This window comes from Mustela erminea, chromosome 16 (genome assembly GCF_009829155.1).
Source record: "Mustela erminea isolate mMusErm1 chromosome 16, mMusErm1.Pri, whole genome shotgun sequence".
Classification (NCBI taxonomy): Eukaryota; Metazoa; Chordata; class Mammalia; order Carnivora; family Mustelidae; genus Mustela; species Mustela erminea.
In genome coordinates this window covers 11,166,819-11,183,880 of record NC_045629.1, presented here as the reverse complement: position 1 = coordinate 11,183,880, position 17,062 = coordinate 11,166,819, and the positions used below count along the sequence as shown (strand labels likewise).

General features: G+C 44.8%; 1 protein-coding gene across 3 annotated transcripts in view; it reads right to left on the bottom strand.

The window, feature by feature from the left end:
- The window catches only part of FAM110B (family with sequence similarity 110 member B), a 193,130-nt gene that overhangs the window by 10,589 nt on the left and 165,479 nt on the right, over window positions 1-17,062 (bottom strand). Inside the window, exons 4-5 of one of the 3 annotated variants that reach the window (XR_004279593.1) lie at window positions 8,426-8,475; window positions 7,320-7,732 (exon numbers count right to left, since the gene is read on the bottom strand). The gene's annotated coding sequence lies outside the window, so the exon portion shown is untranslated. The remainder of the gene's footprint in view (window positions 1-7,319; window positions 7,733-8,425; window positions 8,476-17,062) is intronic. The other 2 variants (XR_004279594.1, XR_004279595.1) reach the window with 2 other exon arrangements.

Sequence of the window (17,062 nt, the reverse complement as noted above, 5' to 3'; positions counted from 1 at the left end):
TGATTCAATATTTCAGAATTTGTATTTCACAATTTCCCAGATGATGCAGATGCTGCCCTTCCAGGGACCACACTTTGAGAACTACAGTTCTGGTGCCATATTCTTGGTGACAGATGGTAATGTCTTAGACAACGGTGGTACCTGAGGGGTGAAAAGCAGTAAAGAAATTGGGGATACACTGTGACAATAAAGCCAATAGGACTGACTTAGTCATTTAAAGCGTGGGTAGTGGAATGGCTTGAACTGCAAGGGGACAGAGATGTCAATCACCAAGATGGGTGAGACTGAGGGGAGAAGAGAGAGGGCGAGAAGTGAAATCAGTGACTAGGTGGTCTTTTGTTGTTATGTATCTCATTTCGGGTTTCAAGTTATACAGGGAGAGATCACAAGCAGAGAGTGTAAGTCTACAACTCAGGTGTGAGGCTGGGGCTGAAGACACAAGCCTGTGCCATCAACATACTGATGAGACTGAATGAGAATATAGAAAAAATAAAGCAGAGTAGAAAAATGGGCTCTGAAGCATTCCACCCTTTTTAAAGTTTTGGCAAAAGAGGCAAAGGAAACAGAGAGAGCTGTCAGCACAGCAAGAGGGAAAGCAGGAGAAGATGGCGCCATGACAGCGGAGGAGGGGAAGGATGTCCCAGGAGGAAACAAGTGAATGCAGGTAGGTGGGAATGCCCACTTCACCTGGCAACATGGGGGTCCTGGGCAACCCCGACATGGGGAGTGTCAGTGACCTGAGAGCATCAGAGGTTGATTGCAATGAGTTAAGAAGTGAACAGTACATGAGAGAGCCGAAGCAGAGAATGTGGACAAATCCTCAGAGACGTTTGGCTTTGAACGGACAGAGAAAAAGGAGACAGGGTAGCTGGAGGAGACTATGGATCGATCCAGGGAAGGGGGCTTGTTTGTCCGGTGGGGGGGACTTTTAACTTCAGGGATTCCACATCATGATTAAGGACAGACAGGCAAGGCCACACAGAAGGGAGCATCTGAGGCTGTCCACAAGGGATCGATTCTGCAGGGACTGAATCTTTGGGCCATGGGAGAAGTTGCCCAGGACTGTAGCTGGAGGGAGCAGAAGGCAGTAGGACAGAGGTTTCCTGCTCCCCAGAGCAGGAGACATGGGGCTTCTTTCTTCCTCCTGCCGCCCCGGAAGAGTCACCAAGTACCATAGCACATTAATTCATTGCCATATCTTTGCCAAATAAATTGGGAAGGCACAGGGATTTGTTAGGAGGTAGAAGAGAGAAGGGAATAGTAGATCCCTGAGGAAAGAAGGTAAAGTCAATGAAAAAATTGTCCAGGGAGTTTTGAAACTATGAGGCAAACTTGGTTTCATATACAATAATATAAGAACATTTTGACTGATGAGTGACATAGTGAAAATGTCCCATGAGTGGTACAGAAGAAAATAAGGTGCCTTTATAATGTATGGTATATAAATAATCAGGGTAGAAGGGGTTGGCATGAAATGTTTTACATCCTCCCTCCTGAGGACAAATCATCTTTTAAAGAGGCTCTGTCGTGCCTTATTATTTTTTTTTTTTTAAATCTTCCATGATTTGTGACTTCATTAGTTAATCTGACTACAGAATCTAAACCCCTAGTCAAGGTTGTAAGAATTATGTGTTTTAATTTAAAATATCCAAATACTTAATTTGGTATTCAAAATGAACCAAGTGGCTTGGGATTCAGATGTGTTAATAAGTTCCAAGTTTTTATACTACTAGCCATCTGCTCAAGCAGCAGACAAATTGAAAGCCCAGTAATATAGATACATCAAATATTCATGGAGATGAACTAGAAATACGTTCTTCAGGAAAAACCCATTTCCACCTCAAGGTGTGCTACTACACACAAGTCTACTGCACTTTGTTCTTAGGGTTATGACTGCTAAGGATACTTCACATGGTAATGACTTTGTTTCAGATGTAACCTACATATGCTGGTGGTTTTGCTTGATCTGCTCAAAATAGTCTATCCTCCTTCTGTGGGAAGCCACTAGGAGCAAAGGGGCATTTAGAGCTAAATGTAATTTTTATTCATGAGCTTGCTCACTCTTTCTCATTCTCTTGCTTTTGATGTGTCTGGGTGTGGTAGGTTCAGGGAGGTGCAGCATTGCTAAGCACGCAGAAGTTTGGATGTTTTGTTTAAACCTTTTGCACCGTACAAATCTGGCCAGAATCTTCTGAGTGTGCAGCATTTCTTGGAAGTTTGCTAGTAGTACTTCTAGTTTTCTTTTCGACTGGCAGTTCGGGGCCAACTGTCGATCTTGTGACATTTTGACGCTTCTTCTCTGAGTCCAGGCAGCAAGATACCAATGCAGGTACTGAGTGAACATCCACATTTTGGGAGAGAAAGAAAGGGCTGCATTTTTGGCATTGCCTTTATGTGACATCAAAGGGTGCCCCAGGATAAAGAGCCAGCTATGGCTGTTTCAGATTGAAGACGCTGAATAGTTACCAAATTTGAGGAACATTCTGCCTCTAGGTTGTAAATTTTAGTACTGATAACTTTAACCCTTTTTATTTTTAATTTAAAAAAAAGATTTTATTTATTTGAGAAGGAGAGAGAGCACACATGTAGCAGCAGGGGTAGGGGCAGGGAGAGGGAAGAGCAGAGACTCTGTGCTGAGCGTGCAGCCTGACACAGGGCTTGATCCCATGACCCTGAGATCATGACCTGAGCCAAAATCAAGAGTCAGCCGCCCAACTGACTGAGACACTCAGGTGCCCCAACTTTAGTCCTTTAGATAAAAAGTCTTTTTTTTAGCTCATAGACCTCACTTTATATTAACCTAATTTATTTTTGGTATTCATTCATCTAAATTATGTTAATTTACAGGTCAGTGCTAGGTGCTGGCTGAGGCACTGGGGATCCACTCGTAAATAAGCTTGCAGGATTAACCACTCAGGAAGGAGCTTCTCTAGGAGGACACTTTCCTCCCCGCATCCACTGAGTCATTATCTTTTTCTATGCCCCCATGGCACCAGATACATTATTCGGCAAATATTTCTTAAACCTGTTCTTAGTCAGGTACTGCTACAAAATGCACAATCACGACTATAAACCCACATACATACAACATCAAGCATTTATCCTCATCTGCCCATTCGGTGGGTGTCGCCTGATGGAGGTGTCTCGGCTGAGTTTGGTTCTCAACTCTGACATAGGACCAGGTCTACTCCATTCATTGTCTTCCTTAGGCCACTGGATACCCAAGGATCTCCTAATAGCATAGGCAGGAGCACAAGAGGGGCACGTGGAAATGTGATGCTCTTGTGGTCAAAGCTGGCACGCTGACCCATTCTGCTAGCCACACAAGTCACCTGGCCACATGCACCATCAGGGGTGTGGGGTGTACGCATCTTTCTTAGCGTGTGGTTGGGGAGGGAGGTAATGAATGTTTGCTCAACAGTCATCAGCCCTATCCCAAGCACCTGCTATGTACCAAGCGTCTATCATTTAACAGGCAAATACAGTGTGGCTGGTTAAAGGCAACATAAGTAAGGGTTAAAATTTTGGATCCTGGGGCCACCTGGGAGGCTCAGTCAGATAAGCATCTGGCTTCAGTTCAGGTCATGATCTCAGGATCCTGGGATGGAGCCCTGAATTATCGGGTTCCCCACTGAGCAGGAAGTCTGCGTCTCCCTCTCCCTCTGCCCCTCCTCCTTCCCGGCTAGTGCTCTTTTTCTCTCTCTCTCAAATAAATAAATAAAATCTTTAAAAAACTAAAAGAATCTGGATTCTGAAGTCAGGCAATCTGTGAATTTTGGTTTTTCCATTTATTAAATCTATGATCTCGCACAAGATTTTGTATCCTCCCTGGGCCTCAATTTCTACATCGGTAAGCTGAAAGCGACAACAATGTAGCTGTCCCACAGGCTTCTGGTGGGGATTGAATAGACAATGCATGCAAAGCTTTAAATTTAAAGGCTGACACTGTATAAATGCTCAGTATATGGACACTAGCATCCTTAATACCAGGCATCCCAAATAACCAAGAAGAGCATCCTTGCTTTGGAGGTGCAGGGGAAAAAACTAGTTAAAAACTAAAAGTTAAAAACTAAAGTTAAAACTAAAGCTTAGTCTAGCATCTATCCCAGTAGGTCACGAGTCCATTGATGCATCTGCTTTGCCAAGAGCACCATGAGCTCCTCAAGGACAGTCTTGCTGCCTCTGCTCCTAGCTGCTAGCACAGGCTGGCACTCCATGCATGTTCATGATGAACCACTAAAACCCAGTCCCCTCCCCACCATGCTTGCTATAGCCCTGCTGTTAAAGCTACCTGCCTTGAAGGATTGTTTTGGTTTTTGTTTGGTGTTTGCATTTCCAGTCTCTTGCAGACTGGTGTTTTTTGTCTCTACTCTGTTTGGTGAGATGGGTCCCTTGGTCATAGGCTCGCATGTCGTGGCCATGTCAAATTGCCATAAAAGGTTTTTTTTTAAAGATTTTATTTATTTTTATTTATTTGTCAGAGAAAGAGAGCACAAGCAGGGGAAGCTGCAGGTAAGAGCAGGCAGAGGGAGAAGTGGACTCTCCACTGAGCAGGGAACCCGGTGTGGGACTAGATCCCAGGACCCTGGAATCATGACTTGAGCAAAAGGCAGATGCTTAACCAACTGAGCCACCCAGAAGTCCCTGCCATAAGTTTCTAAATGTTTACTCGTGATTTCTGCCCTGATCTCTCTGTGAAATAGTAACAATCATTCTTTACACCAGCACCAGTTCCCTGACCCTCCCACCCCCTAGGAATAGTGTTGCTGTTACTGTTTGTGAGCTTCCTCATTAAATAGTCTGATGGAAAATCCTTACAGAGTAAAGCATGTGGATAAGCAGACATGCCCTTTCTGCGATCCTTCCAGAAACTTAGAGCCAAGGGGTAAGACCATCATTTATCTTGTCAACACTTCTCTCTCAGATAATTCATCCCTGCTTCTTCTCCACAGCTTGATTTTCCTACAAGAACACAGCAGAAGCCACTGCAGAGGCAGGTATGTGAGTGGCGGGGGGCAGGTGACTCCAAAGAATTTAGTTCAGGGTTTCTGAGAATGATTCAGGCTCTGACACCCTTCCAGTGCGGGACTCTCTCCAGCAGGGAAAGACCGTGGCCTCTGCCAGAAATGTGTGAGAATTTTCTCAGAGGTGCCCGCGACTGTCAATAACATTTGCTGAGAACTCAGACAAGAGCTAATGCCTGAGCATCAAGTATTTATGGGCTGTTTCCCTCCTGGCTACTTCTGGATTCTCAAGTAGCCCTACTGCATAACCTAAGTGGATCTTGCCAGCTGTGACTTGAGCGTCGCTCCTTCTACCTACTCTAGGCATGGAGTGTATCCAAGCCTCCGAGGAATGAAGAGCTTCGGGCTTGGAACAGGTATCTGAAACCTGCAGGCCAAATCCCTCCCTTCTGCATCTCATTTGCTGCCCTCACAGGCCCAAATGACCTGAGCTGGAGCTGCTCTGATCTGTGGTGGGTGGAGGATGGCACAGCTTTTTGGTCCCCCCAACCTCTAGAAACTAGTGGAGAGGTGTGAAGTTGGGTCATCCCCCCTCTTGTGCTACCTACTTCCAAGGGGGGCAGTCTTCCCCATCAGACTGGATGTGACTTTACCCTCCAATACCCAAAGTCTCTCTGAACAACCCCCCTTATCTGCCTGTTGTGGGGTGCTCCTTGACCCACACAGATCTGACAGTTTGGGGTGCTCTTCTGCTTTCCCTCCTCCCATCTTCTACCCCCCTATTTCTAGAGCCTCATCACTGTGCAAGACAGGGATAATGTCAGTGGGGAGGAGGCATGGGAAGGTTTTGGAGTATAACCAGGGGTGTATCTGAGAAAGGTGACTAGGTTTTCTGGGAACCGGGGAGAGACCAACCTTGTCTAGTGGATGAGAAGTATTTTTCACTGCACAGTATTTAAAAAGAGAATTTAGAGAGACCCTGAGATTCTTCCAACTCACTGTCCTTCAAGTAGCCATTGAAATCAGAGGTTTCATTTCTGGGGCCCTGGTCTGGGCTCCAGCTCTCTCCCAGCTGACTGTTGGCTACTGGGGACATGCCAAACATTCCATGGTTCCTTCAGCTAGCAGCATTTAAGCAAACAAGCAAACAAACAAAAAACTACAGCATCAAACTTCTGCTAAAAAAAAAAAAAAATCCTCCCGATGAAGTCCTAAAAACCTACAACAAAGATTTCAGATTCGTTAGCTCTAAAGCTACCCTTGCCACCTTGTTGCCCTCTCCTGATATGCACACACCCTTTAGGCAAGTGAGCGGAACAATACCCATGGCTCCTTGTACAGGACTGTACTTCTCTTCCTGTGTTTGCACGTAGGGCTCCTTCCTTCCATCTCCACATGCACAGTCTACTCATCCTTTATCCCCTTATTCACGTTCTACTTTAAACCTCCCTTGGTATCCCAGAGTATCATGCCTTGCACATAGTAGTCCACATTAAATATCCCTGGAATGAAGACATTAAAGCGAAAACTCCTTCCTTTTCTTTGTGGGGGGCAGTGTTCTTTTTGTGCTTCAGTCAAGTCAATGAAGACTTACTGTTTCTAACCTCTAGAGGAGTATTATATAATGAGATTTGTTTGATGGAGATGTGGCTTTGGACATTATGGGTTCAACCAAATGATTAAATGAATGAGTGAATGAACAAATGAATGAATGGATGGATGGATGGATGGATGGATGAATGAATGAATGGTTCTGACCTATTGTCGGGGTGTTAGAAATTTTGCTTCATTTTCTATTACACCTGGAAAGTTTTCCTAATAGCATACCATTTCCCCTTTCTTTCTTCCTGTCTCAAATCTAAGATACTGTACTCATTGTGTCAAAACATCTGACTCTGAAGGAAATTACCTCTCTTTAAACATGCATAGCAAGTTTCCAAGTCATAGTGCAAATGAATAGTTGCTAAATCTATGTATCAAAAGTCTAGAGAAAAAGGTCTACTCCCAGAATCATAGATGATACAAGAACCATCTTTTACAGAAAAGGAAGCAGGGGTGCAGAGGAACCCCCCATCCCCGCCGTGTTCTCATAGATAGTGGCCACGGTGGGACTAGACCCACAGCCACAGATTCCCTCTCCATGAGCTCACCACTAGGCTCCCTCCCATGGTTGGAGCCACTCACGCATCTTTTGTGTGGATTTGAGGGCCTGAGAGAGGCAGCAGGACATGGAAGACTAAGGCTGGAGTCTCACTCTAAGTGTGGGACTCTGACACCTTCTAGTGCTAATTATTAGCCAAGTCATCTAATTCCCTGCAAGTGCTTCCTTGTTAGTGTTATGGGGGTGGGTCTTACCTACAATCTCTGGTGTTGTCATGAGAACCAAGGAAAAGACTTTCTGCTCCTTCCACGTGGACTGTAGGGAGGTGATGCTCAGTCCTTTTGATGCATCACACCAGGAATCACATGATGTTGGTTGGTCGCAGCCTTGGTGATGTTACTTGGAGCCATTGGTTAAGTTGGTATCTACTAGGTTTCTCTACTATAAGGTAGAAAAATTAAAAATTTTCCTTTTCGTTAGCCTGTAGTTTGCGGGGAGATTTTTTGAGGCTATGTAAATACCCTTGTTCTTCATCAAACACGTATCTAGAAGTTTTGGCGTGCACTGATGATTCTTGCCTCAATCGATTATTGCTCTGTTGGTGGTAACGTGGTGAAATCCTAATTCCGTAATTTCTTCCACATCCATTAGCTGCATAAACTGAAAGCTGATAATATTAACAATGAATAACACAAAGAGTGCATCAAGGGATTGACATAGGCTTTTAAAAACTCCATCAATAAATACTCATGACCCGGGAACTGTGGTTAAGCACTGGGGGTACATCAGACAACAAGACATCACGACCCTCTCTCCGTGGTGCTTACTGTGTAATACCAAACATATGACAATCAACACAAGAGCAAATAACTAAAAGCAGGCAAAATCTGCAAAAAGGGCCATGGGATCCTATGACCAGCATGTCAGGGAAGGCTATTTAATCTCCATAAGTGGTGTTGAAAAAGAAACCGAGAAGGAGATGACATTGGATGGTGAGGGCATTAGAGGAAGAAAAGTGAAGTCAGGCGGGACCCTCATGGGCAGGGGCTGGGACACCAGCACTCCTCCCAGCCACCCCCCTCTGCTGGTACTCTGACAGAACTGAAAGCCAGTATGTTTGAATTCCCCTTGCCATGAGGGAACAACCATTGGTCAGCTAGTCTCAAGGGAGACATTGCTTGACCTCCAGCCTCTTGTTTCACACAGGCCCGGTCAGAAAGACGCACTTGTGTCTTGGAGAGAGATAAAATAAAGCTCTCCCTAAAAGTATTGGGTTAGACCTCAATATCCCAGATTTTACTCCCGAAAAACAGGCCCTGAGATAATGTTCTAGACTAAGGATGTACAATCAAAATCTTACCTGGGTGGCCATGCAGAAAGGGCTCACATACTTCTCTCTCAAGGATGCTGCTAAAAGAAAGTGTGATTACATTTGAAGAGTGTTCAGTGCCTGTACAAGATGTGCAGGTTCTCATTATTATTTTATTTCTTTCTCATTTACAGAGTATATTTTGGTAATTACTATTAATATGGCACAACATACTAACAATTAATATAATATAGTATGGCCTAATATAGGGTGCCACATATATAAAGCATTGCATTATATATACATATATATATAAAACACATTTTATACATTATACATTTTATAATATATATATGAAAGATTTATTTATTTGTTTTAGAGGGAGGAGGGGAGAGGGAAGAGGAAGAGAGAATCCTCAAGCAGACTCTCTGCTGAGCACAGAGCCCAATACTGGGCTCGATCCCAGGACCCTGAGATCATGACCTGAGCTGAAATCAAGAGTGGGCCACTTAACCAACCAAGCCACCCAGATGCCCCCACATAATATATTTTACTTCAATGTAATATTCACTAAGATAGTTTTCTGATACAATTTTACATGATATAGAAAGAAAACTAACATGATTTTTGACCTCTGTTGTATTACCAAAAAAAAAAAAAAAAGAGTTTTAAGATCCAAGCTTGAACTTAGGTTCAGATACTGATTTTTAAAGACTGGCAATTATAAAACTTGAGAGTCACTTTGCCCCTCACTGCTAATGGTTATAGCTGGACTTTTTCACAAAAGCCTGAAAACTTGTCCTTGTCATCCCTTCATGAAGAGTCTGGGACTGAGCAAGGCTAAGCAGGGTCACTAGGCTCTGTGTGGGTCAGGGGCAAGACAAAGCCCATATTTATTGGCTGTGTACCACTAACGCTCCCTTCCACAATAAATCCATGTGACTGTGAAAGGCACCTGGCCCCAAGTGAACAGTGCATTACATATTTCCAAGCTGAGGTGACAAAGTATTTCCGAAGTCATTGGAGTTGTATGGTATTACCGTAAGGACATATGCTTTTCAATAAGTTGCCGAGAGCTCATACATCTAAATGAGGCTTTCCTGTGGAGCAGTTATTGTGGGAGAGGATACACACATGCTCACAGAGGTGCCATTTCTTAAAATACTCTGGAGCTCTGTTTTTGGAATAGCTGTAGAATACTTTTTTTTTTTTTAACTACATAAGAATGATCAATGCCTCGTCTACTCTATGATTGTCTCTTATCCCAAAATAAAAGTAAACTTCGATCACTCTTATTATTCTCCTTGTGTTGTTTCCCCAAATGTATCCCATCTCTAAATACCAAGATAATCTAACCAACATGAAACATATCACATTTCAGGTTTGTGGATCCAGGTTCAAGTTCACACACCGAGGAGGAAATGCCCTTTCCCCAGACGAGGACTAAAGAGAGGCGCTGGGTAGCTGAGCTTTGATTCTCCTGCAGAAGGAAGAATCAGGGTAGTACCTCTTGGGACAAGTGCCCAGCCTATGTGATCATCGCATCAGGCATTTACCGATGTAAGTCTGACACCAGGCTGTGCAGAACTCCTTCTGAGTTTCCTCAAACTGTAGTAGGAGTTATATACCTGGGGTAGGGCCCTTAAGCGGGACTTTGTCTCCAGCTGTAAGGAGCCTCATTGATCCCAGAGAGCTTTGCAAATATGAGCTTTTCATGGGAGCTGGGAAGGGTTGGAAAAGCTGCATTACGCTACACCATTTCCTGCATGCATTCCCCCATTCACTATTCTAATAGCTTATCATGTTTATTAGGAGGCAAGCATAGTGCTAGGTCTTGGAATTATAATTGTAGCAGCCTGGTCTGTGTGTTTCCAGTGCAATGGAGTGGTAGTCAAGAATTAGCGATATCTTTACCTATGTGTATAGTGAGAATGATGGAGAAATAATCCCTCCTTTTCTTGTTATCTTATTAGTTTTTCTATAACTATGACATATTAATTGCAAAATAGGAACATACAAATTTATGTTTCAGTGTCCCTTATATCAGAGGGCCGTTCGCACCCTGGTGGAGGGAGTCCCTGACTTGGGTGGTGGTTGAATGGTGCTCTTTGGTCCAGACTTTTTTTTTTTTTTTTTTTTTGAGACAGTGAGAGAGAGCACAAGCAGTGGGGAGAGGTGAGGCAGAGGGAGAGGGAGAAGTAGGCTCCTCACTGAGCAGGGAGTCCAACATGGGACTTGATCCCAGGACCCCAGGATCATGAGCCAAAGGCAGAAACTTAACCAACTGAACCACCTAGGCGCCCCCAGCAGATACCATTCTTAACAATCCACTGATGGGCTCCCTCTGGTTCTACTCCAGGGCTCTCATGAAGACTTGGAGTGGGCACAGTCTCCAAGGAGAGCATGAGTCCTGGAAACCGGCTCAAACTAACTCTATGCAAATATTCCCTGTCTTTAAACTAACAGACTCTCTCAAAGACACCATACATAGGGCATTCGTCAGGACTCTTTGTGTTGAAAATGATGGAAAACCCAACTGAAACTAACGCAGAAAAGTGGAGGGGCGGAGGGGAGGGTTTTTTGTGGCTTTTTTTTTTTTTTTTTTTGGCTACAGAACTTACCATCAGATGTGCATGGCTGACGAATGGCCCCTATCTTGGTTTAGCATCACTCTCCATGGTGACCCCCAATGGCTCCTGGGTCACCCCTTACTGGCTTGTTGGCTTGTTCTAGTGGATCTCCCTCCCCTCCACTTTCTCACTGGGAGGACTTCTGATTGTCCCCGTGGCCTGTGACTTGGAACACTCTATAACTGCCCTTCCTGGGTCACAAGCCAACCCTCCACTGAAAGCTGGATGCATGAGGGGAAGTGGTGGCTGTGGGGAGGGGTGGCGCGGGTGTCTTCAGGGAAGGAGTGGTACTGTTTGCAGAGTGAAGGTCAAACCAGCAATGCCCACAGGCATGACCTCTGAGGACTGTGGTACCCAGAGGAATATCTGAGATCAGTGTAGGTTATTTACCATCGACCACGTAGAATTCCCTCCTAGTCAATGACACTGAAACCATGAGTGAGAACAGGATAGCAGTGTGCCGGCCCCTTCTCCATATCTCCTTTCTACCAGAGTCCAGGACTCGGTGCCCGGCAGCCTGGTGGTCTCTGTGGGTGGGCTGCGCTGTTCTGTGTATCCACTCAGGGCCAGCCCACTGGGGCCATCAGACCAAATCGGAGACATGAGCGCTTGACAGAATTTTTAGGTATTCATTTGGCAGGAGAAGAGTTGTTAGAGGTAACCTACCCTGAGCGCTCACAAATCAAACTACTGCCACCAAAATCTAGGTGAGGAGTCTTACTTGAACTGGTTAGACATCTAGTTCTGGGAGTGTCCTTGGCTTGCCCCCCGCTCCCTTATTTCTGCCCCTCAGTTATTTTCTTGGGTGCATGATGCTGTTCCCTTCTTCGGCCATCTCACGCTCCGAACAGTTGAACGGACTTTGCCCTGTTCCGGGGGGAGCGCCCGTGTTGCATCCTCAGCTCTGCCTCCCCACGGTATAAGATCTCCTTTTGCAGATTGACAAACTGCAGTCATTTTAAAAGAAATGCCACCTCACACAGAGGTCAGTGTTGGTGGCGTTTTAACGAGCTCTGCTGAGCACACGAGTGCTCGGTGGAGAGACAGGGCCATTGTTTTTGCTGGTCTGTGACTGACTGGGGGCAGGAGAGGGGACGGTGCCCATGGGGCTGTCTTTGCAGCTGGCATGCGTGCGTGCTCCTGCCTTAAGCACTGTCTGCAGCAACATCTACTTTATCTGCAAGGTCTCAGGGTGGCGATGAGATCAGTGTGCTTAAAGGACTGGCTCAGTTAGATTAAGAATCATCCAACAAAACCCATGTTGCAGAATCCTGTCCCCTCTATTCACATTTTCAAATCCTGAAATTATAGAGTACAACGTCTCTAATAAAAGTATGAATACCCACACACGCACAGACATCTGTAGAAAGCTTTCACACAGAAAAGCCTTTTGGCTCCACACGTTTAAGTCTTTCAAAGACTCCACTTTCCAGGAGCATCCAGAACATCGTTTAATCCTGTATGATGGTCTTGTAGCTCCTTAGCCTTTCTGGGCCAGTGGTGGGAGGGAACTATACAACTCAATCATCTCAGACAAGCCCAGCAAATAGGTTGTTTTCACTCAGTCCCCATTCTTGGTCACTTTTCCAGCAAACTGCCTGTTTCAATTTCAGGTTCAGTGCTATCATACAGTTCTGCACAACTGAGTCCTGAATTACTGCGAGGAGATAGAACAACTCATCTACTAGGTACAGCGTGTAGTGTAGTTCCCAGCCCATGGAAGGCTGTCATACATCATAAGTTCTACCAAAAAACCTTATCTCCAAAAGTCAAGTTCACAACAGTATACAGCACTTAGGAAAACTTCTCTCTCTCTGGCTTCTCTCCCTCTCTCCTACCCCAAGTTCACTAAAGTTCCTATTACAGTAACAATGCAGCACAATGGAAAACCCAATTGCTTTGAAGGATATTGGACTCAGGCATTCACAATGAAAGAAATGGCAATGTTCAATTCCGAGTGGGGATTGTCCACCTAGGGTTTTAATTAACTGCCCATGTCTACACGTCTCAACTTCCCACTTGAGCAAAAATGATTTTTAGGACTATAGTTGATTTTACAGATAAACCAAACCCAGAAAGTTTTACAAAATAAATTCAAGTGGGAGTTAATTCTGGGCAGTGTGTATGCAAAGTGGGTTTTCCCAAATGAAACCACAGTATGAACATTTAGATGGGTGGGTTTTCCTATTGCTTTCTCAGTGGGAAAAGTTAAATAGACTAATGTGAGATTTAAACAACATGCTTAAACAGCAATTAAAACAACACTGGCAGACAGGCCACAGAGCCATATGTGATTTATTGCCAAATGTTCTCTATGATGAATAATGGTCATACGCATATGCGGAAGGGTCAGGTACGTGGTGTGGCAGGATTAAAAGGCTTAGAAAGGAGGTAGTTTGATTTGGGGTCCACAGGAGTTTTGCTAGAAGCTGTGGAGGGGGAGGACAATGATGCACCCTGGAGTTGTGTCCTCTCCACTACTAACCTGTCAGACTTCCCTTTGTGTTCCACAAAATCCTAGACTAGACTGACTGCCATGGTAATTCTTATGTAAATGAATGAAAGAGAGTTTTCCCATGGCTAATTGTTTTCTAAAGTTGGAGCTCCCTATGAAGTGACAATACCTTCAGAAATTCATGAAATGAAAGAGAACAGGGAGAAAGAGGGGAGACACCAGACCCCACCGAGTGCTACTCTGTACACAAATTTTTCCCTCTTGAAAGAATAACTCTTTCCTCTTGAGGAGGAGGCAACAGTGTCTTCATTTTACAAACCAGGAAGGGAAGGCTCAGCAAGTCTAAGTGAGTTGCTGGAGGTTTCTGGCCAGAAGAGAAGGCACTGGGAGTTGAAACCTCAGTTACCAACACAGAGTGGGGCGGTGGGGAGGTTCTGACACTTTCCAGAGCAGATAGGAGAGCGTGAGAAGCTGCCCCTGGCTAGGCCAAGGACACCGAAGTTTCAAGTTCCCAGAGATGCCTCTGCTTGGCTCCAGTCAAGGTGACTAGTTTTTCTGTCTCTAGAAACCTCTACCCGGTGAGTATTTGCTGGTCTGCACTCTTCTGTTGGTTTCTATTGTCTTGGTTCTCCAATTGGGGCTGGCGGATAACACATTCTCTAACTCACCACTGAAACTGAAATCTGAGCTCAAGTAGGCTGACCAGCTTATAAAGATACTATATATATATTATATATGCATACATAGAATATGAATGTATATTATAGATGTATACATAGTATATGTATGTTATATATGCATATATAATATATCTACATAGAGTTATATATGTATATATATACACACACATGTCTTACTTTATTTCAAAGATATAAAAATGGTGTTTCTTTGAAATCATGTATTATTTGGTATGACTTACTTTCTATTACAGAAATGTTATTAATTAAAGAAAACAGAAATAAGACTAGCAAGCGGTGGCAATTGGTGGTAATTAAAGTCGGACTAAGCAAACAAATACTCTGTGTCAGGAGAACATAATCTTTCCCCATGCTCTGTCTGCCGTCCGACACAGCAGCTCTCCATAGCCCCGCCCTTCTCTTTCCTGGATGTCTGACTGTCCATGCACTGGGGACACAGCAGGTGATGAGGGTGGGTTATGAGACTGCCTACCCCCGTCTGGCCATCAGCTTGTTTCTGCGATCTTGAGGGAACCGAGTTCCTCTCAAAGTGGTTCCAGACTCAAATACAGCTTAAGAACCACTACACACTAAAACTGCCTCTCGGAATGGAAATGTACCCACGAAGATTCCATAGAATAGCTGAGGTTTTGTTTTAACCTGGAGGGTTCCCTACATGGCGTTTGACCCATGCAATGTTTTTCTCTCTTAGACACTCATTACTAAGTAGCTAACAGGCTCTTTGCTTCTCGTCAGCCCTATTGGTCCTGCGTGAATTGCTTTTCCTAATATCTATAGGGTTCCTCCCTCACTTGCTTCAGTTACTCCTCAAGTGATAACCCAAGTAAGACCACTGCGTATCACTCAGCCCTGTTTTGTTTTAAAGAATTTATCTCTTTATTTATTTATTTATTTACTTACTTACTTACTTATTTTAGAGAGCATGGGCAAGAACAGGAGGGGCAGAGAAAGAGAGAAAAGAATCTCAAGCAGACTCTATGCTGAGCATGGGGCCTGACTCAGGGTTCAATCCCAGAACTCCGAAATCGTAACCTGAGCTGAAACTAAGAGTCAGACGCTTGACAGACTGTGCTCTGCAGGAGTCCCAGCACTTAGCCCTGTTTTATCCGCGCCCCCCGCCCCAAGCTTGTGTCACTGTCTCATATTCTGTATATCTGCTTGTTTAGCTTATCTACTGTGTGGTCCCACAAAGAGACCAGAGCTCCTTGGGACGTGGGGTGGGAAGGGGCAGTGATGTTCTGCCTGGTGGGGTCACTGCCTCACCCCTAGGCTTCCAGCAGAGCCTGCCATGGGGCAGCCACTCTCAGAAGGGAAATGAGATGGAGGAAGCAGGAGGGGGGCGGACAAAGAGAACATGTGTGAAGGGACAGCACCCTGCTGAGCCTTTCTAATCTCTCCCTTCAGATTAGGACTCCTAAAGGGATCTCTTTAGGAGTCTTGGGTTTTCTCTTACCCTGTATTCATTAAGCAAACTTGAAGCACCTACATCCCACACATACCAGACAGTTAACAAGGCAGTGGCAACGCTGCAGTGGGGAGTCCCCGCCTTCAGGGGAGGGTCCCTCTTCCGGGCACCCGTATGAACAGAAATAGGAAAGGCAAACACAACTATGTCACCTTCTTAACTGTAGTTTTGTCTTCTCACAAGGCAAGATGTTTGTTCTCCAATGTCTTCTGTTGCCCTTAACATGAATGTGTGGAGAAGCAACTAAATCACCAGGAGAAGAGGATTAAGAGTCCATATATGTTGAAGAAGAGAAGATGCTTTACATTTTCTTTCCAGTTTGAAATTTGGCCTTCCTACCTGCCAGGCTACGTATCGGGTCAGATGCCCCTGTAGTCCCCCTCCCCCAACTCACCAGGATCTTAATTTAAAAAATAACGGTAGTGTAATTGGACCCTCTGCACACTTGTCTGGAATAAACTCTTTAAGAAATCCGACATGTGTGTGCTTACAAACACATAATCATTTAAGAGCAGAAAGCACAAAAATCCATTTCGACCATTAAACTGGATTTAAAAGGCATCAGGTGGTGAATTAAAGGCTGACAACAAACCCTTGGAACCTGAAATGCTATCCCAAGCTCAACTCGCAGATTCTTTAAACCAGAGAATTCTCAGCACATGGAAGCAGATCCATAAACTCAGAGCAAGGAGTCTGGGAGGAGTGGGTTGTTTTTTTATCCAATGCTTACACACGGAGATGCTCTGAGGAATTTGAAACATGGACAAAACACAGCAAGCCTTTGTTCAGACCACATGGAATCCTCTTCTCGCAGCCACAGACCTTAGCCCCACGTTCCTGGCACCACCTGCGGCTGTCTATTCACTGCGAGCAAACGGGAAGAGCTTTTGGTGAAGCCCGTGAAGTTCCTAAATAAATGCGTCCATGTGTACTTCCGAAATGAAATGCTCAGTAGTTCAAGTCCTTCAAATGGTTGAGAAGCCTGCCTGAAACATTTGGAGAGCCCGGCCGCCAGCCGCCGAGAGGCACAGAAATAACTCCCCTGACTGCTGTTCTCCATCTATTATGAAAGAACGAAAACAAAAACTGGGGGGGGGGGGGGGGGGATCAGAGCAGATTAAGCACGCCTGGAAATCCTCGAAAGCTTCCAACTTATTTACACTTATGAAGGCGAAACATGATCCCCCCAACATGTTAGGAGGCGGGGCCATGAAGCGCTCTCCCTCCCCGTTTTCCCTCCCCGTCCATCTTCCATATGTTCTCAATCACCAGCCACCACAGTTTCGTTCCACTGAGAGAGCAACTGCATTCAAGCATCGCTTGCCTTTTCTTTTCTTCTTCTTCTTTTTTTTTTTTTTTTTCCTAATTCCCCAGTTAGTAGAATTTTCAAAGAGGGGGATGTTGAGCCCATGGTTGAGAGAAGTTATTGTGCACAGCAAG